Raw genomic sequence first — 23,269 nt, 5'->3', positions numbered from 1 at the left:
ACGTTTTACTCAAGTAACAGCAAAAAGTACAGCATAGTGAAAATACTCCTAAAAGTAAAGTTTTTCCAAAAATCTACAAACAAAAGTAACTAGTTACAACCCAACTCCGGATGAAGAATCATCAAAGATGGATGAAACAGGATATAAATGATCAGGAAGGTAATGGTTAAGAGTTGGGGCCTCCCGTCAAAAAGTCTTGACCAGGAGAGGAGAAAAAGATGGCTGATTAAGTGGGTGTGTGATGAAGGAGCAGCCTAAGTTAGAGCTTCTTACATGTCAAGAAAGTAATTGATGAAAAACAAGAAGGCAGAATAAACATTTCTTTTTGTTTGTCTGACTAAAAACATCACAACTTTTATCAACCGTTCCACCAATGACTGTGTTTCATGGTTAAATAAAGATGCATGACACGATATTCTGATACCTGCACCGTGGTTTCTCCGTGGCCCTGAGACATGTAACTGGAGAACAGCATATCTTGTTAGGTAAGGAGTCAGTTAACACCGTAATAATTTCTCCAGGACTGGAAGTGTCCCAGTAAAGGTGGACCTGGCCACGAACAAGGGCCTCAGTGTGTCAACGGTAGCAGAGACTGAACGCCAGCTGTCGGTTTAACCAGGAACGCTGCCAGCGGGACGGTGAGGGTGTTCAGCTCTCTGAGGACAAACGTGAGCTGGAGCTCAACAGACTGGAGACATTTCTGACGATCAGAGATCGCTCTTTCTCACAACTGTTTGAAGAGTTTTGTGGGATTCCGGTGGTGTTGATTAAATTTAGGGTAATGTCTGATGCAGGAGAGCCATGATAATGTGTGTGTTGTGTTTTTGGTGCCAGTGAGAGCTGGTGCCAGCAGTGAAGTGCCACTAACAGATCTGGTTTTCTTCTCTGAGCAGCAATGTGCTCACGTTGTGTGTAGGTGACTGTGCTTTGTGTGTCAGCTACTGTTGCATTTTTCTGTTTTAAATCCAACCTGCTGCCAAAGTTGCACAAAGAAAAGGAGACGTTTATTTATTTATCCATCTATTGTCTATACTTGCTTATTCTTGCAGGGTTGCAGAGGGTACAAGTCCATCCCAGGGGAATGCAGAGATACACAACCCTACGCACACTCATATGTGTACAATTTAGAGAGATAAATTGTTTTTGAACTGTTGGAAGAAGCCGAAGTACCCAGTGTGAATCCTCACATGCATAGGACGAACATGCAGTCTCCATGCAGAACGACCCCAGCCTGGGATTTTGAACCAGGACCTTTTTGGTGCATGGCAACAATGCTACCATCTTGTTTTAAGATTTGAAAAGAAAAGTGGAAACAAATATATGGTGTAGTATATGTGCGGTCAGGAGAGCCATGGGAGGAAATGAGGCAATTTATTTTCAATGAGTTGCTTTTCTAATTCGTAGCTTCAACATTATTATGGTCAAAATTGCTGAATTTACGCATTGCCTCTTGAAATACACGAAACAAGACCGAGTCGAGGCAGTGAAGTCCTGTGCGTCACCTCTGGCGGCGCTGTACTACACAGGTGAATGAAGCAGGCATTTGCCGCATGTCCATTGCGTCAAATGGACATTGGACATTGCTGTCTATCTTCATATCGCCAATGTAATTTTTAAATTACACATTTTCTACATATGTTGACGTTACATGGTTTGTTTGCTATATTTAAGATGTGTGTGACATATTTAGCCATAAATGTGCAGTCAATGAAAATGCGGCGGGTGAGGCTGAACGTACCGTGGCTCACTGATAGGGGGCAGTGTTGAGCCCCATCGAGCAACAGGCGATCTTCTTCTACGCATTGAAAAGACTGAAAAAAACATACACGGACCCGGCTGCCAGATTTTTGAAAAAGAAAGAAAAATGAGGGACAAGGACGTTTTGTTTTTGTTTTGTTTTTTACAACAAAATGACAGGAACATTTGACGTCATATAAAATAAAGGTAAGATCTACACGGTTTTCAGTTTTAATTAGAAAAGAGATGTCAGCCAAACAAGACATTCAAATAATTAAAATAATGCAACATTACTAAAAATTATTTAATCTTTCTTACTTTTGCATAGTTAGAAGTTGTAATTAGCCACGGTAAAGTTATCTTTTTTCCAGGGACCATATAGGATAAGTGTTTCTCGTTCTCTTCTCTGAAATATTAAAAAGTAGGTGAAAAAATAGCCATAGTTAAAAATGAGCACTTTTAATAAAACCCTCAAACAGCAATGAGAAATGTTGATGGAAAGTGCCGCATCATACTTAGTTTGCATGTGTTTCTTTCACAATTTACTTTAAAGTTTAATTTCACAAATTAAATGCATGACTTTTTTTAAAAAATACACTAAAAAGAGGAACCTCTTCTCTTGTGAGTGTTGTTTTATTGTCTACATCTTTTGCAGATCAGATGTCAAAATGCACTGAAAAACATCTGAGGATGCATTTTTATTTAATTTCTGTTTAATATATGTATTGAAGTTTAGTCGTGGATTAACAAAGACGGCGTCATTGTTTGCAATCCTTTGACAAAAATATTATTTTGCTTACTTTATGAGAAAGCAAGAGCGAGCTCCATTTCTACAGAAGTCCTTTCATCAGAGCAAGAAAGGAATAATAAAATAAAATAACTCCTGCTCTTACCTTTCTACCCAAAAATGTCTTGAAAACACTAAATGAGTCAATTTTGCTCCATTCTTCTAAGAGATTTCTTTGAATAGATCAAAGACAAGGCCTCAACTTGTCAGCTGCATTGTTCCTCAGTCACTTTAAGATGTGTGTATTATAAAGCATAAAGGAAGAAGCAGAGAGCGTCTGCAGCCAGCACTGCTTCCTGATCAGGCTCTGCGTCTGAGGAGCCGTCATTTAATTCTGCTGCTGTTTGATCTGTTTTTCTCCCTGTCGTCTTTTCATTTCAAGCGACTGTTTCAGCTTGGCGTTTCCGGATGAATCTGTGACAATGGTGTAATCAGCATCGCCTCAATGTGTTGTATGACTCTGCTAATCTTATCTGTGCTGTCATTCCCTCAGCATTCAGCCTGTCAGTGAACTGCTGAGAGCCTGAATGAAGGCAGGACGCCGACACTTCATGGAAATTAACATCAGAGCGCTCCAGGAGCGATACATTCAGTGCCTACTCCATTCCTTCATCAAGGCACTCTTATGAGTGTCTACACAAACTGTGGGCACAGCAGGGAAGCCATCCACCTCCCGCCCCGAATCACACGTCACCCAAAGTCCGTGCTGCCCCTCCAAAAAAAAACAAAAAAAAAACAATATGACGCCATAAATCCAACACTCTTTTAGTTCCTCCTCTGATTTAAAGCTTCTCAGGCCACTCTGAGCGCTGAAACAGCTCTGATTGCTCCTTCTGCTGAGGAAATCAAGGAAACCTCTCGGAAAAGTAAATGGGCCTTAAGTGGGATCGCTAAAAGGTCAAGTCAGCGTTTACACGCAGCAGTATCACCGCGTTTAGTCATCAATGGGGCGCATTTAGACAGGCGTGCTTCTTATACAGAGTTATGACTTGAGAAACAAGTTTTAAAGCTTCCAGATAAACAGCTGGGCTCCAGGTTTTTTTTTTTTTTCCAGAAAGTGAAATCTGACTCTGCATGATAGCAGCTTTTAGATGCAACCTGGTTTCATTAAGACGCTTGACGGCTCATCATGAGTAACCTAACACTTCCTCAACCAGGAACCATGGTAAAAATTTTATCATCTGAGATTATTCCCAATCAGGAAAACTTAGTTGTGAAATTAATAGCAGAAAAATCGACTATTAATGGTTTTGATAACCTCTGATTAAAAGTTAGGACACCCTATGTCGTAAAAGCCTGTCTCCAAATAAAATCTTGATCTCATTTAGAAGATTAGACTTTAGCCAGTTCTTGGTGAGTTTACTTGTTTGTTTTGGGGTCATTGGTATGTTGCAGGGTCTAGTTCTGCTTCAGCTTTTATTTTTCTTTACAGATAATCTCACATTTTCCCCAAGCACACTTTTGATTCTATGGTTGTCAGCTAATCCGGTCCTGCTGCAGCAAATCAAAGTACTTTCACCACCATGCTTCATAGCAGGTGTGAGTCATTTCCTGGAATGCTGTGTTAAATTTATGCAAGTAAACATGACATGCTTTAGACTTGTATATCTAGAGAACATTATTCCAGAAGTCCCTAGTCTTTGTCTATGCTTTTTTTGGATGTTTCCTCCTTGCACACATCACAACATTTCCACCCCTGGAGGCCATGTTGGACACTGAGCTCATGACCAACTAAGTTTTGATTTCAACTGATGTTTTTATTTTATTTTCAGATGAAAACTTAGACAACCTGCTTATCAAGGACACAGAAAAACCCTTTAAATATTAAACTTAGGAGATCATGGGGAGGATGGGTGAGTATTAACAATATTTTCATTGATCTGTTGAGTTAAAATGCACATGAAGAGTAAAGTATAACTACCAAGTTATGAAGGTTTTTCTATGTACTAATGGTGCATTTACAAATCTGTGTTGTGTAAATTCAACAGATTGCACTGAACACAGTGTAAAGTTTGCTTTTACCTTAAGCCAGCTCTGCCTGGACGCTTCACTTTTACTGTTTGGACTCCAAATGTATGCGACAACCAAAATCCTTAGCTACACTCTATTGATTTAAATGAATTTGTATATTGTCATGTCATGCCATATTTTTTGCATAAGGTGGAAGTGCTGCTGTTATTTTATAGTAGTATTCAGTTGTAGCCATTAAGGACAAAAACATATTTGTTAGGATCGTGCAATATGTCAGAAAAAAGGAATTTACCATATCCATGTGTGCAACATTAACATTGCCAAGTATCAGCCTGTTGGATGCACTGCAGATGTTTGTGCACTAGCAGATGTTAATGTACCAGATGCTAAAGATAGAGAGAACTGAGAAGACCATAATATGTGCATAATAACCTGCTCTAGTCAGATTTGTCTTTCTGGGTCACAGTGGTTTGTGAGGGGTAGATTATAAGCAAATCTTTTTTTTTTTTTTTTTTACCTGCGAAAAACACATTTAAATTAAGCATCTACACCTCATTTGAAGTGAAGCAGCATCAAAGGTTAAAGTTAAATATTTACACATGATTTGCAAAAGTGTGTTTATTCTGCAAAAGTTCTGTGCTGCGTTGTTTTGAGTTATGTTTTAGGTTTGGTTACTCTGTTTTCCTTAGTCTCTTTCTTTGGTTAGATCAGTTTTGTTTCTGTTTTACTTTAGTCCTTCTTAGTATTGCAGTTGTTTATTTCTTGTTTCGAGTTATTCCTTGTTACCCTGCTTTAACTGTTTCTTAGCTCTAGTTTTTCTTTAGTGTTCGATTCGTTTCCTAGTCTCTTGTGTACTCTCCCTGTTACTTTCTCTCCTCTCTCCTACCTCCCCTCACACCTGCAACCCGTTTCTAATCAGCCATCAGTTTCTTGCTCAGTAATCAACCTCCCCAGCATACAACTCATTCTCAGTTCCTCCTTGCTGGTTCCTCCTGTCTAAACCCATTACTTCCTCGCTCTGCCCTGTGTTTTCCTCGACTCTCCATGTTGGTTTTTCCCTTGGATCTATGGTTTGTGTTTTGCCCTGGCTCCCTGTGATTTTTTTGTACGTTTGTTTATTTATTTTTATTAAATTCACTAAACTCTATTTCACGTTTCCACCTGCTCCATTTCAGTCCATTCAACAAACGGAGATCGTGACACCTTGTAAGGTCAATATTGCCTCACACATCCAAGACAAACTTAAAGTATGGATTTTTGCGTGAGTTTTCAAGACTTATCTAAATGCACCAAAAAAAAAGTGTATTTCTTACCCATTTCTTTAAGTTCCAGCAACAGCTTCATTCCTTATGTAATAAGTCGGTTCATAACCCTAAAAAGAAACAGTTGAATCTGCAAGCATGCTAATAGTTGCCAGCTCGCAGTAATCAGCTCAATCAGCTACTGAGTCTGATGAGCTGCTGCTCTTTGTCACCAACCAAAGAACAAATGGGTAAATGTGTATGCCGATCATGAAAAGTAAAAGGTTTACTGGTTCATCCTCATGAATGAAATGAAATAATTAGAGCAATTATCACATTGGAACAAAAAAAAACTTCATCCCACTCTTTTCAGTGGGTGTTCTCCTAAAACAATGGTACAATGGTTTCACTGTGGGTTGCCTTTAGTCAACTCAAGCTCAAGCATATGTTGAACAAACAGATACTGCAGCCCTGGGGGAGTTTTCTCCTGTGTGTTTTTCACTGGATAGTAGGACATTAGCTTAATGCAGGTTCAATTCAAAACTTGTCAACAAGCATTAAAAATATCCTTAAGTTTTAGGAAAGAAATTCAAACTGCTTTTGTGATCTTCTGTGGATAGCTGGATTTTAACTTCCTCTTTGAAGGTTTCTACACTTTGTGGTGCTGAGGTTGGAAGCAACAGGGTTACATTTCTCTTGATGCTTCAGCTGGATGGAGATACTCTGATAAATTAGCCGATCCAGTCAGAAGGCAGATGCTGCAAATTCTTAAAGTGGAAGCAAGAAAAATGGCACAAGCCCACACTTGCCCACAAATACAGTGAGAGCAATAATTAAAAAAATAAAGCAGCTGGAAATATGACAAGCAAGCCTATGTAACGGGGTCGTAATGGAGGTAAAGAAAACGTCTCCAAGGCTCAGAGTGGCATCTTGGGGTCACCAGGTCGCCATTGTAACACTTAATTTTTAAGCATTTATATTCACAGTTCACGTATTTACGAAGAAGTTCCAGGAATTATGACTCAAGGCATTTGTAAACCTTTTTAACACACTCACAGATTGAAATTTTTCAGTGGCATAACTTGATTTATACGTGCAGATTCTGAAATCATTTGTACTTATTGAATATTTGCACATTTTGACTGAGTTTGAAAAAAGCTGCTACAAACATATTCCAAAAGATTTTGTATAATTTCCACTTAACTACATAGATGTTTGTAACTGTGACTGTGGCTGCATCCTAAGTGCACAAAGGAGCTGTCAACCTTTGTAATCATCACTGTTCTCAACAAACTCAATAGTTGTTGACATCCTTGTTGATGTCTGCAGTTTTTCCTCATTTTAAAGAACATCCCTGCTGTTATTTGCACATTTCTGCTGTTGCAGTTTTATTATGAATTATTGTAAATAGTCTGTTCTTTCTTTTAATGCTCAAATTCACGTGAACGTTTTGTACATAATTTTTAATTATCCTACTTATCTGCACACTTCTTTAGATTGTAGTACACTGTTTTTAATATTTACATTGTATTTTTCACGTTCTGCACAGTATATTATTCTTACTTCTGTTTTTTTATATGTTTTGTACTTTTATCTTTGTGTGAACCTGCATACTTTGCCTGTCACTTAGTTACTGTTGCACCAGAATTTTCCCACTGTGGGACAATAAACTGTCATTTTTATTCTATTCTGTTCTATTCTAACATGAAAAAAAGTCTAGGAATAATTTACAAGGCACTGCATGAGTTCACAATTTTTTGGACTCCAATTTGAGCCTATGGTAGAACAGCTCTGAAGGAGAACGTGGACATTTCCTGGTCCACTGGAGTTATTGAATACGGCTATGCATGAGTACTTGATACACCTGGTCCTCCGAGATAACTGATATGCCCCATTCACTACCAGTTTGCTGCATAGAAAGGCGAGTCGATAACGCGGGGCAAATAATATCTAACAATATGAGCAAACTGCAAGACAACTGCAACATATACATAGTTGACGGTCTGACATTAAAACAAATTAAGGTTTTTTGTGTTTTTTGTTGTTGCTGTTGTGGTTTGCCTTGTTGTAAGAGTAAAAAAATTATATTAAAAATGAAGTCTAAAAAAAATTAAGGTTTTTCTGCTTTAGGTCACCAATATTATTACTAATCCCTAAATGCCAAAATGAGAGAGGATTTTTCTGCAATATACATATTTCTACAATTTCCTTACGTTATAAAAATGCTCTGGATGCATGTAAACATTTGAAATTTGGTGGTGTTGCCCTTGACTTTAGATAAACATGCTGCGTGTAGTACTCACAATAGCTTGCTAGTATTTTGGCCCATTTCTGCTGACAGAACTGTTGTAACTGAGACAAGCTTACAGACTGCTTTATTCAGAGACATTATCACAAATCAACGTGAGATCCCGACTTCATGATGACTACTCTGAAACGTTTGACATTCCTCTCCTTTGGCCATGTTGTAGCTAATTTGGCCACATGGCCAAGGACATTTGGAAGACCCACTTGTGCCCAAATGACTCTCTTCCTGATATCTTGTGTTGTTTTGAGACGTATCTTCAATATTGTCACATAGTTTTCTTTTCTCGTGAAACCGCCTATGCGCCAATCTGTCCTACAATAAGCCAAACACTACACTATGAGGCTGCCACTTTCTTGCATTACATTTCTTTCCAAATTTAACAATGGCCATCAAGGCCAAACACTTTGATTTTAGTTTAATCAGACCACAGGATAGGTCTCCCAAGAATTAAGGTATTTGTCTCTGTGTGCAAACTGAAATGTGTCTTTTTTTTACATTTATTTAGGAGTAACATCTAAATCCTCTCTGAGTGGCCTTTCAGCTTTTATTGGTACCGGTTTTCCTTCACTGTGGATCAAGTAAATCTGTTATCAGCTTCCGCCAACATCTTTACAAGGTAATTTGCTTTTTTTCCAGGTTTGATGCACACAGTTCACATCCAAACACATTCGTTTCTGCAACGCAGAATCTGTCTCCTTCCTGAATGTTATGATGGTTGAATATTCCCGATGCTGCTACTTGCATGTAACTGTTTGAACAGACGAACATGAACACCTTTAGAAATCTGGGAATATAACTAAAGTTTAACCAGTCAGAGCTATGGAGGTCTGCAGCTCTGCTCCTGACATTTTGTCTGATTTATTTTTACTTTTCACCCCAAAAAAACCTTCAGTTGTGGCTCCAATTAACTCAAATTGAGAGATTACAAAACCAAATAATCATCATCTCGGCTTTCCTAAATTGTTTAAAGGCAAATCTGGGTCTGAATTACAAAAAAAAACTATTTTCTTAGCAAATATATAAAATGTTGATAATCTTAGTTGATCTAAAACAAAATAAGATAATATTTTTTGAATGTAAATACTGCATCTGGATTGAGTTTTGGTTTGTTTAAGGTCAGTCTTCACCTATAAAAGTGAATTTAGCTGAAGGGTGGATATTTTGTTTATCTTAATCAAACTATTTTCACCTTTTTGCTAAGAGCTACTGAAGAAAACAAGAATAGAGGTGTTTTTAAGAAGACTGATAGATAAATCCTTCATTGCCTGATTTTACATAGATTTTATATAGATACATTGTTTTGTTTTATTTATTTCTATCTATTTTTAATTGTTATATTTTATTTGTTTCTGTCACTATTTTCTACTCTTGTACGGTGTCCTTGAGTGCCAGAAAGGCGCCTTTGAAATAAAATGTATTATTATTATTATTATTATTATTATTATTATTATTATTATTATTTGACACTTCAAAAATCATCAGCAACTATTTTTTTAAATGAAAAATAAGTTGCTGTTGCCGTTTCTCAGCCCAGAGGATAAGCTGCGGCGCTCAGACGTTGCGCACACAGAACAGATCCCAGCAGAGGGGCCGCCTGCAGCTAATCAGCTGAGGGCTGGCATGATGTAAAACATTATCCGTCACAACGGCACACTCAGGTCGGGAAAGAAAGAAAAAATGAATCAGTGCCACTGTATAACAGCAGCTCCCACACTGTGAATGAGCCCACTGCAAGGCGCCTCCACAAAAGGACCTACGTTGTACCATCACAAAAACAATCCCTCTCACACACACTCACGCACGTTCGTGGAGAAATCCGACAAAGCAGAAAGGATGATGGTGATTATGACACATAGCTATGCCACCCACAGCGGTGCCTGCGTGAGGGCAGAGCACATCAAACTGAGCAAGTGTAACACATGCTCTGTGTCAGTCCTCCTCCCCTGCACTGGCATGTAATGCATGACACATAGCTGAACCACCTACAGGCCTGCTGTCTCCATGCCCAGCTGATGATGGAAGAGGGGGGACTGAGGGTAGCAGCCAAGGAGACGGATTTTACACGATTGTCCTCTGAATGAGAGTGTTTACAAGCTCAGGCTGTTTTCCTGAGTGGAGAATTACTTCTCGGATTGGCTCAGATGTCTCTCTTTTTAACTTGAAAATATCACCAAGTGTCACTTTGAAGCAAAGTGCTGATTTACCGTTAATAGTCATCTGCTGCTGCTTCTCACCCAGCAGCCCGACATGTGAAAACATGTTGCAAACGGACCTCTGGGTGTTCTGTGACTGCATCTGTCGTAAGCTCAGAGCTATTCTCTGAATGTGATGAGTGTCTGTGTGTATTATTGGATGTGACGGGACGGCTGGCAGTGGAGGAGGAGGGGTTTGGGGGGGGGGGAGTTTGATGGCCTGCAGCCGCGTACTTCCAGGTGATCCAATCTGAGTGACCCTGAATTGGCCCGCTGTGAGGATGGCGAATTAAAACGGGAACGGTTACTTGATCCGACCCAGACCTCCTCCTCAAATACAGTACGTGCATAATTCACATGCATGCACCAGCATCAGATCTGGACTGCTCTGATGATCTTGTTGTTTTGACACATGTTGATGATTGAGAGGACAGGCGAGACGAATATTTGTGATTTGGGGTTTAATGGGGGGAAGAAGGTTTTTCACATTTATTGCCAAAGATGTTTCAAAAGTAGTTTGAAATAAATTAATCTTGTGTTCCCGGAGCTTAATCTAACAAAATAGAAAAATCAGACTTTAAATTTAAGTGCATTTGTTATTTGTGAGTGAATCACAATGTGTTCATGTTCACCTTGGTTTTTGAACATATTTCTGTCTTTATGTCTCTGAATTCTTGCTTCACCAAAAGCTTTTTCTAACCTTTCAAGATTGTGTCTATCAAATCGTTGCGTCAGACATTTTGACAGCTTTTTTTTGTCCATTTTCATTCTCTATATCTGACAGTACAACTACAGTGTACCCTTTCAACACCTTAAAAGCTAAAAAGAAAAACCAAAAAGATCCAGTAGATAATTTATTTAAAACTTTGCATGAACAAAGGTAACATTAACAAGCTTTATTTACTAAGAACCTATCAAGACCACAAGTTAAACATTGAACAAAAGAGAAATAATATTAATCACTACCAAAGAGTCTAGCAAAAGTCTTCAGCTATTTTGCATTAGATTTTAATAGACCCATCCACTGCATGTCACAGATTTAGGCAGCAGCTTTGTGGGATAATCTTGTTAAGGCTTGAGTGGTAAACTAAGTTGTTGTTGGCTTTTTGCAGATGCCACAAATTAAACTGGAAATGTGTATTTTCTGTAAACAGGTGGTAAAAACTAATTTGTCATTGGTTAACTGGGATTTTTGTGTTGGCACAGAACTGACTCTCTTTCCTTTAGCAGGCTTTTTTCATTCTTAAAGGTCACTGCTGAAATAATTGGTTCGGCAAACAAAAAATATCCCCTTGGTAATAATGTAAAAGTAACGTTTCAAGCAACATGTTGTGAGTCAGACCAAAAGGCTCCGCGATCCTTTTTCTGCTGTGTTGATATCCTACCGTCAGATTTTCTAAAGGAAGTTTTGTCTGTCGCTGCATCTGATCTGATTCAAAGAGTAAACTTGTTCCTCCCATCAGGTGTTTCCCCCCAAGGTTTCAGAATAATCTGGACAACTTTCTCAATCTCTAACTATCCATTCATCAGCAAAATTATTAAAAACTGTTAAATAGTTTCTGACCAACAGCTCTGAGCTTTGAAGGCTTTCATTTCGGTTTCAATGCTCACCAAGGAACAGAGACTGAGTTTGTCACAGTTGTCAATGACATTCACTTAACTACAGACGGAAGAACAATGTTGGCCTTGACATATTATTGAGGCAACCGGACTCTCTGCTGCAGTACTTAGCCGGTTCAAATCTTACCTAAAGAACCAGGATTTCTTTGTGTCAATAGTTAACTTCACACCGGAACGGACTGAAGTCCCATGTGGGGTACCACAAGGTTCCATCCTGGCTCTCTCTTATTTAGTATCTCTATAATATTATTAATTATTAATATTTTATATTAATGTTTAATGCCTCTGTCCAACTCAGATTAAAGTAATAACATAAATTACTGTTATTATGCAGATAAAAAGAAGCATAACTGAAGTTATTGTCTTTGGACCTAAAGAGGAACGGCCTAGAGTCAGCTTCAGTTATTACAGCTATAGAAACTAATGATCAGGCTCAAAATCTGGGAGTAGTGATGAACTCAGACCTGAACCTTCAAAGACGCATAAAGACAATTACAAAGTCGGGCTTCTGTCACCTGAAGGACATTTCCAGGATTGAAGGACTTAATGCTGCAGCAAGTCCTAGGAAAACTTATTTGTGTGTTTATCTTTTGTTGCACTGATTACTGCAACAGCGTCTAAAAAAAATCCATCCTCCGGCTACAGCTGATGCATAACACTACTGTTCACGCTCTCACTAAAATCAGGAAACCAGAGGACATCACATCAGTTCAAATGTTCTTACATTGGCTCCCTGTAGCTCAGAAAATAGACTTTAAGATACTTTTGTTAGTTTATAAATGAATAGTTTAACACTAAAATACATTAAAAACCTGTTGTTGTACCAAACTTCCAGATGACCCAGGTCTTCTGGTTCTGGTCTGCTCTGCATCCCCAGAACCAGAACCAAACATGGAGAAGCAGCATTCAGCTTCTACGCATCATAAATCTGGAACAAACTTCCAAAAAACTATAAAATTGCTGAAACACTGAGTTCCTTTAAATCAAGACCAAAACCCCACTTGCGAGTCGTCTTTTTTAATGACAGTGGGAACGTAAATGAATTCTAGCTAGGAATGCGTCTTTTCATTACTTTTCTTTATTTTGTCACCGTGTTTATTTTTTGCTTGTTCATTGTGTTTCTATCATGTGAAACACTTGTTGCTGAAATGCGCTATGCAAATGAACTTAGCTTGACTACTATTGTTAAAAAAACTAGCCATAATTTCTTTGAAGATCCTTGAGTAATATGAGTTACAACAACATTGAATTTACCTTTGGGATCAATGAGGGTATTTTTGAATTTGAACGATGCCTTTGAGTGCAACATTTAGCCGATACGCCTCAATGTTTTATTTCTTCTTCTCATGTCGCCTGTGAAAGAAACGTCTCAAAGAGAAAATCCTTGCTGGCGGAGGCCTTTGCTCAACTCGGTGTTTATTTGTTGCTTTGATAATTAGCCTCTGATTCATGCAAATGAAACCCAACCGACTTCAACTGGCCCAGAAAGAGGAAGAAGGCGCAGCGTGCACGCATGCAGCTGAGTCGTTCCAGGTGATTGTGCTGAGTGGGAACAGATGATAGCGAGACAGATGTGGTGCGAGGAGAAGATAAGGCAGAGGAACAGAGGCGACGTGTGGAGACAGAGAGATTGCACTTTGCTCTCCGAGGGGAAGAGGAAGCTCTGCGCTGTGCCAATAGGAAGAGTTTGTTCCTCGGCGAGATACAGGAGACAGTGTCAACACACACGCTGAGCTCAATATAGCTGCTGTCACCCGGCCAGGCATACCTCCGTCTCCTCTCCAGCCTGACACCTGCACCTTCCTCAACACCTCTCCTTCCTTGCTCGTGTGCCTCTCGTCTCTTCCCTCATATATTCCTCTCCTCCCTACAACCCGCGTCCATCAATGTCACGTCCTAGGAGCTAAATTAACTGATCCCTCCTTTCCCGAGCTCTCTCCCCATCTTTCTCCTCCACCTCATTGTACTGTATATATACCACCGACTTGACACGGAGCCAGACGTTGGCTTAATATAACACGCTTTCTCTGTGGCTGCCACCCGCTCCCGCATTACCCTCTCTTTCCGACTCCCACCACCTCAGCTTTCATATGGGCACCGGCTACTTGTTTTTTTTTTTTTTTCCATACTTTACCCACTGCACAAAAAGGGAGCTTTTTGTTCTTGAATAGCTCCCTCATTGCCATGGTAATCCAGCAGAAAAAGAGAGTGCGGTTTCTCTGTCTAGGGCCTCTAGGATGAAAATAGTAAGTCACGATGGGTTTCTTTAAGTGGCCCTGAATCTAAGAAATCATTCTGCGTAAATCTGGAGCTCCGCACACATTCGTGTGTGAATATCCCAATCATCTGTCTTCTTCTGGTTGGACTTTTTGCTCCAGTGTCAGCCCTCCTGTTGATCCCCCTCTTCTTCCTTGTCCTCCTACATCACGCTCTCCCTTTACTCTCCCGCTGCACTAACCCACTACTTGCTGTGGTAATCCCATTACTCATGTGCAAATACCAGCTGGGGGAGAGAGGGAGGGAACATGTGCACGGTTGAAAACTGTCTGGAGGCCTCGCTTCAGACGTCTTTTTAAAATCCTTCCGTAGGAAAGGCGATGAACGCAGGCTTGCTGCAGCAGTTTTTTATACAAAAGACTAGATCTTTTTTTTTTCATGTCCTTGAAAAGACCGAATGAGTAAAAAAAGATTTTAACCAACTGCAAATATTTTTTAAATGCCTTGCAAAAAGTATTCAGACTCCCTGAATTTTTCAACATTGTAGGACAGTACAACCGAGAACTTCAGTGTATTTAGTGGAAAACTTTTTTCATGCAAAGATTAGTTTGTATTTAGCTTTTACTGTTTTATATTCCACTCTAACAAGTGGAAAAAAACACCCCCACAGCACACTCTGCATCTCCTCTCCTGTAACTTTTTGATGCTTCTCTTCTCCAACACACCTGAACCAAAAGGCTGAATTACCAGCCTTTTGGTTCAGGTGTGATAGACATTTTAAAAGGTAGTTTTATCTATAAATTTTTCCACAACTGGCCCTCTGAGTACATTCATAATCTTGATGTGGCCAGAAGTAAAAATGAGGCGGCACCCTTGCTTTAGATCCAGACTACAGGCTGAAACCCAATGGACAATCTACCGCAATATTTGAAGTGGATGTTAACAGATGATCAAGATTCAATCTGACTGAGCTTGAGCTTTGTATCAAAGAAAAATACTTAGCAACTTTAGTCTCTGGGGGTGCAAAAGCTGGTGGAGACACGCCCCAAAAATAGTTCAATATTACCGACTCAGAAATGGCACAATTTTGAAAACCATGATTTACTTTCATTCCATTTCACAGATATGTGCTGCTCTGTGTCCGATTATGACATATGACCTCTGTATAGTACATTAACGTTTGTAGTTTTAATACAGCAAAATGTTAAGTTCAAGGACTACAAATCCTTTAGCAGTTTGTCAGCTTGAAATGTTTTTAATCCTTTCTTCTTTTGTCCTTCCTTTATTGCTTAGCATTTTAAGGACAAACTGCCCACCATGATTAGAAATGCCAAGGTTCAAGGACCAGATTTATGAAGGCTGAAAGACTGTGACTCGTCAAAGAAAAACGAGAATAGCAATTCATTTCCAAAGACATTAAAAAAAAATGAGTATTCGCCTATCGTTTTGGGAACTTGCAGCATTTTTATTTATTTTTTTGCGCTGATTATCCTGCGGGGGGGTAACAGACTGAGAGAAAAGACAGAGAGAAACAGTGAGTGATGTGTGGCCGTGCCTCCTGACTGTTGGACTTGCAAGCTTGAAAATAAACAAGTTCTGCGAAGACAAAGAACCCATTGACTCCCTTGTTCCGTCTCCCTCTCCCACTCCTTATTCTCCACAACTTCGCTCTTTTCCTGTCTCTCCCTCTCTGTCTTTTCTTGCTGCTCGTCGTTTCAAAGTGATGAGGTTGCAGGGTGAGTAGGCGGGGTATTAACCGCCACCCTCGCTGCACTTGTTGTCCTGCTGATGCCTTTTTCTCTGTCTCTTTTATCTGGCCTGCTCTAACTGTCGGTGGCTTTTAGTCCGGCAGCACATTTTCAGTTTGCTCCAAGTTCTGCGTGTGTGAAACAGGAATAATGGCTTGTTTTGTTGGGTGTTTTGCATAAACCTATCCGATGTTGACTGTTTCAGTTAATTGCCAGGAAACAGTTTGAGAAAGATGTGACATGGGTGAATAAAGGAGGATAAAAGGAGGAAGTGAGTGTGTATTCATGCATGAATTGTTTGTCAATGCATTTACTCTCTTCCCCAGTGGAGTGAATCACCTCACTCAGTGTGTACATACTGTATTACACCTCCGTTGGCTGTTCAACGCCCCGTCCAGGAATTATAATCCCCGCCTGGTCTCCGCTGGTTTCAGAAATCAGGTTTTGCGTCCAACATGCATGCAAGTGTGTGAACGTTGAGTGTGCCTGCCGTGCCTGCGGTGGCTCTGGTTAGTGGGTTACCACACCCATTGTCCACGGTAATTACCCAGACTCAAGCCATCTGCGTTTTGGAGGAAACCAGTGAATGTGTCAGTGCTGACTGTAAGGCCTGGTATGCAGTTGCGCCACTGATGTCAACTGAAAAGAAACAGCATGTTGAGGTTTTAAGATCCTTGGTAATTAAACCCTAAAATATATGTCAGCTTCAAGTGGTTGGCAAAGATTTCTGTCGCGATGCCTGCTCTTGGTTTAGAGGATGCATCAATTCAGTCTTCTCAGAAGATGAAGGGGAGCATGTGGGGGTATATGAATGAAGGTTTGCATCTATAGGAAAATGTGTCTGGAGTGTATTCAGACGCACACAAACACTGCAGCGACAAAATCTGAGCTCTCCCTTTCATTCTCTTCGTCTTTCTCTGCAGAGCGTCTGTCTGTCATTCTGATTAGGAACGGACAGAGTCGCATAAAGCTGAGTGTGGGGGGGGGTGATGAAAAAAGGGCGGGATGGGACATGGAGGGAGTTACAGATGATGTGGAGCCAATAATACAAGGCTCCTCTGTGATGCACTGTCTGTCAGAGCCATTAGCATGTTCACTTCCCATGCCGCTTCAGCTCTAACGGCTGGAAATTTGAATTTCATTTAAATAAATGGTACCAGAAATTGTCACTGCGGATGTGGGGGAACATCTTCCTCTTTGGTGCAAAGAGCAACTTTTCACGCATCTTTAGTTTTCTGACTAATGCTTTACTTCTGAAGTGGGTTTTTTGGTGGCTTACAAATGGGTGTGAGATAAGCATTCAATATTGTTGCATACAACAGAGGTTTCCAAAGAGGAGGTTGGATCGCCCCCTCTGGGGATCAGAAATCACCAAGTTCACCAAGAAATCAAACACAAAAATAGGTCATGAAGAGTATTCATGCTTCAAATCTTAGCAGAGATACAAAACATGCAAACAATAAACTGATTGCAGTTGTTTAATAGTGTTGTTATTGTCATACTAGCAACTAAACACAACTTCTTCATTAGTTTGGAAGCTTCAAAAGTTAGAGACACATCACAAAATTATTTAGCTGAAATAACATTTTCAGGCATTATGATGCAGTACCCTGTGTTAATTAATCAGAGAAGCAGAAAAGATGCTCATAATAACTTTGGAGAAACTGCAGCTCAGGTGGAAGAATCTGTTGACACGAACACAATTAGCTGTACACTACACAACGCTGACCTTTAGGGAAGAGTGGGAGGAAATCTGTGTCATCTGTTTGGTGTAAGTAAAATGGGATGTGTGGCAGAAATCCAACTGTGACTTGAGTTCAGGCTGCCCACATTAAAAAAACCATGGGCAGCATCGTGGTGTGAGATGCTTTTCCTCAGCAGGGAAGCTGGTCTAAATGCATAGGAAGATGGATGAGGGAGTACTGAGGAGAAAACCTGTTAGGGGTCGTCTCCACCAAACCAGTTGCAGTGCTTAACTGGTGCTAGAGTTTACAAAGCACCAGTTCTTTGTGTTTCACCACCCAAACTGCGGCATGTGAAAACTGTCTCCAACCCAAAACGGGTTTGCTGTTGAGCCAGAGGAAACGGCAATAGCAACCAATCGAAACATTTTTGTTCTGTCTGTAAAAAAGGAATGCTAAAAATATATTCTGGAAACAATTTCAGACTTGGGTTCAGGCTGGAGAACAGTGAAGAAGCCACATCATGTTGTGGTTAGAAGTGGCAGGGAGGCTGGTCAGATTTAATAGGAAGTTGAATGGAGATAAATACACTACATTTCTCAAAGGTAACCCTTTGAAAACTGCTTTCCAACAGAAAATGACTCTAAACCAGGGGTGGGCAATCCTGGTCCTCGAAGGCCAGTGTCCTGAAACTCTTAGATGTTTCCCTGGTCCAACACACTTGAATCCAACAGCTGAATCACCTGCTAAGTGCAGTCTAGTTGTCAAGAGTCCTGCTAACGACCTCATTATTTTGACTCAGGTGTGTTGAAGTTGAGACGCATCTAAACGTTGCAGGAGTCCGGCCCTTGAGGCCTGGAGTTGCCCACTCCTGCTCTAAGCATACACCTAGAACATAATAGAGCTTATACATATCTTAGAATGGCCCAGTCAAAGTTCATACATGGGTCAAATGAACAATCCAGAGCTACTCTACCTTGCCCACCACCAGGAGGGATGTCAGTCCTTTCTCTCCCACCTGGGGCTCCAGCCCATGCTGCCACCTCCAGAAGACCTCACAATATCTAACAATTAATTTACCATCACTGGTTTTATAATCACTTTTTATGACTATTTGTGGATTTCTCAAAACAAACAAACAAAAAATAATTTGAGTCTTTTCAGTGGGCTTTTATCAGTCTTCGGGATAAAGACAAACGTGTCGGGGTAACATCTCACGTTTTTCCTTCTTCAGACATAATCAGCACATAACCTGAGCTGAAAGCGTTTTTGATTGTTCACAATTAATCTCCATCTAAAAGACCTGGAGGTTAATTGCAACAAAAGTGAATTACAAAGTGTTGACTCAGTGGAGGAGAACAGAAATTCCCACCACACTTTTCTGATTTGTATTTACTCAAATCTATGTAAATGTCCTTGCACAGCACAATTATGGGCTACTGTGTGTTTGTCTGTCATGTAAAATCCCAAAATAACACATTTGTGGTTGCAACAGAGGGGAAAAAGCAAAAAGGTTCAAGAGGCATAAGTACCTTTGTGGAACCGTATAATCAAACAGCTTAGAATAAAGTTAGAATCAAAGGTTGCTTTATTTATGACACTAAGCACACAAATCACAACAGAAATATTAAGAAAATGTCACAGAAGTTTTTCTATACCTTTGTTTTTCTTTTAGAACTTGAGAACTTCAGCTATACTTTCTTAAAAGTCATGTTAATTAGAAGAATCTTTTGTCTAATTAGGATCCAAATTGTGAACTTATCAGGATGGATGCACTGCAGAGGATCTGCATCTGCAGCTAAAGAAGTGCTAAAGCTGCTGCTAAATAAAGCCAACATGTGAGCATTAATTGGAGGACGAGCGTATCGTTTCTGCCTGTGCGCCTCGTAATTACGTGGACGGTGTCAAGGTCTCATTAATGTCCGATTGAGGTTAAGATCACAAATTAGCACAATTATTGAAATAAAAAAAAATTATCTTTTGACTGAGCAAAATTACACAAAATGAATCTCATTTCCTCCATCCATCAGGCACGTAGGTGAAACCATTACCTGAGGAGGTAGGAGGAAAGGAGGTGGAGGCGCAGAGAGGTGGCAGAGGCAGAGGCAGGAGGAGGAAAGGAAGAGGTGTGAGAGTGAAGGAAGGGAGAGTGGACGCCGTGTATGACGGGCGGTGGAGGATGACAAAGCACAGCAAAGACAGAATGGGGAGAAAAACAATCAGAGTGCACAAGGAGGAGGAAGCTGACGAGGAGGAGGAGAACACAGGTGGGAGAAAGGGAGCGGGTTGAGCGCACTGCCGTGTTTATTAGTGTGCAGAATGTACTGTGCTGTAGATTTGTCTGTAAATGTCATCTGCTGCACTTGAGTTACAATAGTGCACGCTCACACAAGTCCACGGCATGCGCACACACACACACATAGGTATAAAGACCCAGAATTATAGAACAGAGGCAGCCATCTGTCCACACAGCGCTAATTATCTCTTATGTGACCATGTTGTTGGAAAACGTGTCCTCTAGCTCATTTCTTCTCCTTTACTTTCATATGCAATGCTATATCTTTCAAAGGAATTCAAAGCCAAAAGGATATTGGTGTTTTTTCTGGTCATAATCACAAACGTTAATGTATTTTTATGTGATATTAGTTCATAATTGCGAAGTGAAAGGGAATGGATTTGAGGATTTGAGAAATTTTGCTAAGAAATTGTGAGAAGTTTAGAATAATTTGGTTCTGAACTCAATCTGAAATAAATTTTCTAATACAAGCCAGTGTCAGGGTAAAAGTTCAGCCGTTGGCCACAAAAATGTATATTTTTAAATTAGAAGTCCAGAACTGATGTAATATCTTAATTAAGCCAATAAGATAATGTATCTGTAAGTCATCCCATATCTAAGAGATTAAAGGATATTGGAAAGAATACTGCAAACATGCCCTGATGCCTTTTTTTTTAGGTTTACAAAACCTTTGTCCATTGTTAACAACAAAAACAGGAAGTGAGTCAGTGTTTGTTTGAAAACACTGGCTGTATTTAGCCAATTTATTGAATGAGTATGTTAAAGTCTGCTTTTTAATAAAAGTTGCTGGATTCGTCCATCCAATATTGCCGGACAACATTCAGTGCTGTATTGCATTTAGCTTCATCCTTCCACACCTGCTCACCATGATTCTGCCACCACCGTGTTTGAAGGTGGAGCTAGCTTTCAGGATGTTGTGCAACTTTTGTTTCCTACCATGTCACCCAATCTCCTATCAGATTCCCAAGGATTGTGGTAAAAGGGAAATGAGACTTCCTGTCACTTGCTTTCAACAAGGATTTTCTTTTTGCCACTTTCCCATAAAGCCTGACTAAGTGGAGGACATGATTCTCCCACCAGATCTTTGCAGAGCCTCTAAAAATATCATTGGCCTCTAACATTCTCCAGCAAACCTCTGAGGCCTTCACTGATGATCCATATAATTTCACACATGACATTTTTTTTTGTAGAAATATTTGAGAACTATGTTTCATATTCCTTCGACTTCATAATTTTGCACTACTCTCATTTGGTCTGTCGTAGAACTTGTGTGGACGTTTATGGTTGTAACATGAGCAAATGTGAAAAGTTTCAAGAGGTATTCAAAGTTTTGAAAAGCACTGGATGGAGATGTAGTGTTTTAGATGCATGCCGGAGGAAGTGACAGAGCATCCAGTGACGGAAGGAGAAAAGTGTGCCCTTATTGTCCCATTGTCAGCTGCAGTGTGGGAACATACCATCCAGGTTTGTTTCTGAGGTTGTCCTGCCCCTGCAGAAGATAGCAACTCTGAAACCAAAAGCGTCAGTGTCCAATTGAATGTTTTTTTTTTCTTTTGGTTTAGTGTCTTATCTGGCAGAGCAGAGTCCGTTTCCTGCGGCTGTCAAAGAATGGGTAGCGAAGGGAGGAGAAATCCTGTTTGTAAATCACCCCAGCGGGACACTGCTGCCAGGGGACTCTGTTTACTTTGTTTTACTACCACTGTCTTATCCTGTTGACAGGGCAGGGCAGCGGTGTGTATCGCTGATGTAACAGTGCATTCGGGAAGAAAAAAAAAAGCACATAAACACACATCAGGCCTCCATCCTGTTCAGCCAGGTGCCAGTGTTCAAGAAGGCACCAAAGGAGATTCACTTCACCTCCCATGTTTGACGCCTCACCCCTTCGCTATCGGCTCAAGAGGAAGCAGAAGGTCGGCGTGTTCGAGGTGACGGGAAGCAAGTCGGGGCTCAACACCGATGGTCTCAGTCGGACAGGTCATGCTGAACCTTGGAGAAAGAGAGCGTTTACAAATACGTGAGAATGTTTAATATGCCCACACCTACTGCATATGCAAATGAACGCCACGGGTCACAGCACAGCCGTTTGTGATGTTCGTGGGAGAAATACAGAATAGAGCTCGTGCTGACTGCATGTTTTAGGAAAACATAGAGTTTCTACAAATGGTGACTCAAATTCATTTACACATCTTTTTTTTTTCCTTTTCAGTAAGGTTGGTTTTGTTGATTTCAGCATGTATCACATTGTCATGTTTACAGCAGCAAAAGTGAAGCATTTCATTCCTCAAGAGCTGCTTCTTCTGCATCATTTTAACATTAAAATAAAATGAAGAACTTAAAACATTCAAATTATAAACAAATAATGAGCATACTGTATAAGTTTTAGGGGCCAATAAATGTATAAGTGAAATGTAGTATAAAGCAGTTTATAAAATGTAATATAAAATAAGCCTGGTATTGTTTTATTTTCAAATGTTATGCTTTTATATGTGCAAAAGCAAATAACATAAAATTAGTAGACTGTAACAGCAAAGCCAGCATATCAATTTCTACATGCTTTGCTGGTAAATTAATGGAAGAAAAATAAGTAAAATTATTATTTTATCCTTTCTGAACATCCCATAGTTAAATAGATGAACTGGAAAATGAGGGCACTACAGTCTACTGACTTTTCTAAAAAAAAAAAAAAAAAAAAAAGGACTTTAGGCTTTTGTCCTTTTGGCAAAACTATTTGTTCACTTTCCTAGGTGTTTTTTTTTTTAATAAACTGTTTGCACTGTTTTTAGTATTTGTACCCCTTTCAGATCATGTGATGAAAATGGCACTATAAAAATATATTATTGTCCTTATTAAGCAGTGATTGTAGAAAATAATAATACACTAATAATGCTATAAATCCAAATGGCAAACTAGTTTTCTATCCAAATAGTCACTGATGAATCATAGTGGATATTCTTAGACATGGATGTTTTTTTTGTAACAAAAGAGCTTAGACTCTGAAAGAACATGCAGGCAAGTGTTGAAGTTGAAAACATGCAGCTGCTAAACCTTGAAAATCATCCAAAGCGCTTTATTAAAAGGCAACAAGTCTTTTTCTCTTGTTTCCTGAGGATATTCACCTGTTTTCCATAGGCTGAGACGACTGCTCACCGGACATGATTCCCAAAGTGCAAATTAGTTAATCCAACGTATTTACTGAGGAGCATGAGAAATGCATTTTTTAATATCTTTGCTGCCACAATGCAGCAAGATATTAAAGAGAGGGACTGGTAAAATATCCGGAGTCTTTCTACATATGTGAAACTATGTCTGGATGGTAACATTAAAATAAAAGGCTGCATAAAAACATACAGAAGCCAATGAATGGTTAGTCATTTTTTATGAATGGATGAATGTTTTCTGGTCTTTTACCATCCAGCTGGAAGGTATAGTGTGTCCGGAGCAGCATATAGGATATGTCAAATGTTCACTTC

General features: G+C 39.8%; 1 long non-coding RNA gene across 1 annotated transcript; it reads left to right on the top strand.

The window, feature by feature from the left end:
- Positions 1-1,294: 1,294 nt before the first annotated feature.
- Positions 1,295-21,805, top strand: LOC103477945 (uncharacterized). The gene is made up of 4 exons (XR_535723.3): positions 1,295-1,944; positions 4,297-4,377; positions 8,550-8,660; positions 21,519-21,805. It is a non-coding gene; the product is annotated as an uncharacterized LOC103477945 (long non-coding RNA).
- The last annotated feature ends 1,464 nt before the right edge of the window (positions 21,806-23,269 follow it).

This window comes from Poecilia reticulata, chromosome 16 (assembly GCF_904066995.2).
Source record: "Poecilia reticulata chromosome 16, P_reticulata-male-v2, whole genome shotgun sequence".
In the NCBI taxonomy this organism is placed as follows: domain Eukaryota; kingdom Metazoa; phylum Chordata; class Actinopteri; order Cyprinodontiformes; family Poeciliidae; genus Poecilia; species Poecilia reticulata.
The sequence above is the reverse complement of the archived record's forward strand: the minus strand, read 5'-3'. Positions and strand labels throughout refer to the sequence as shown.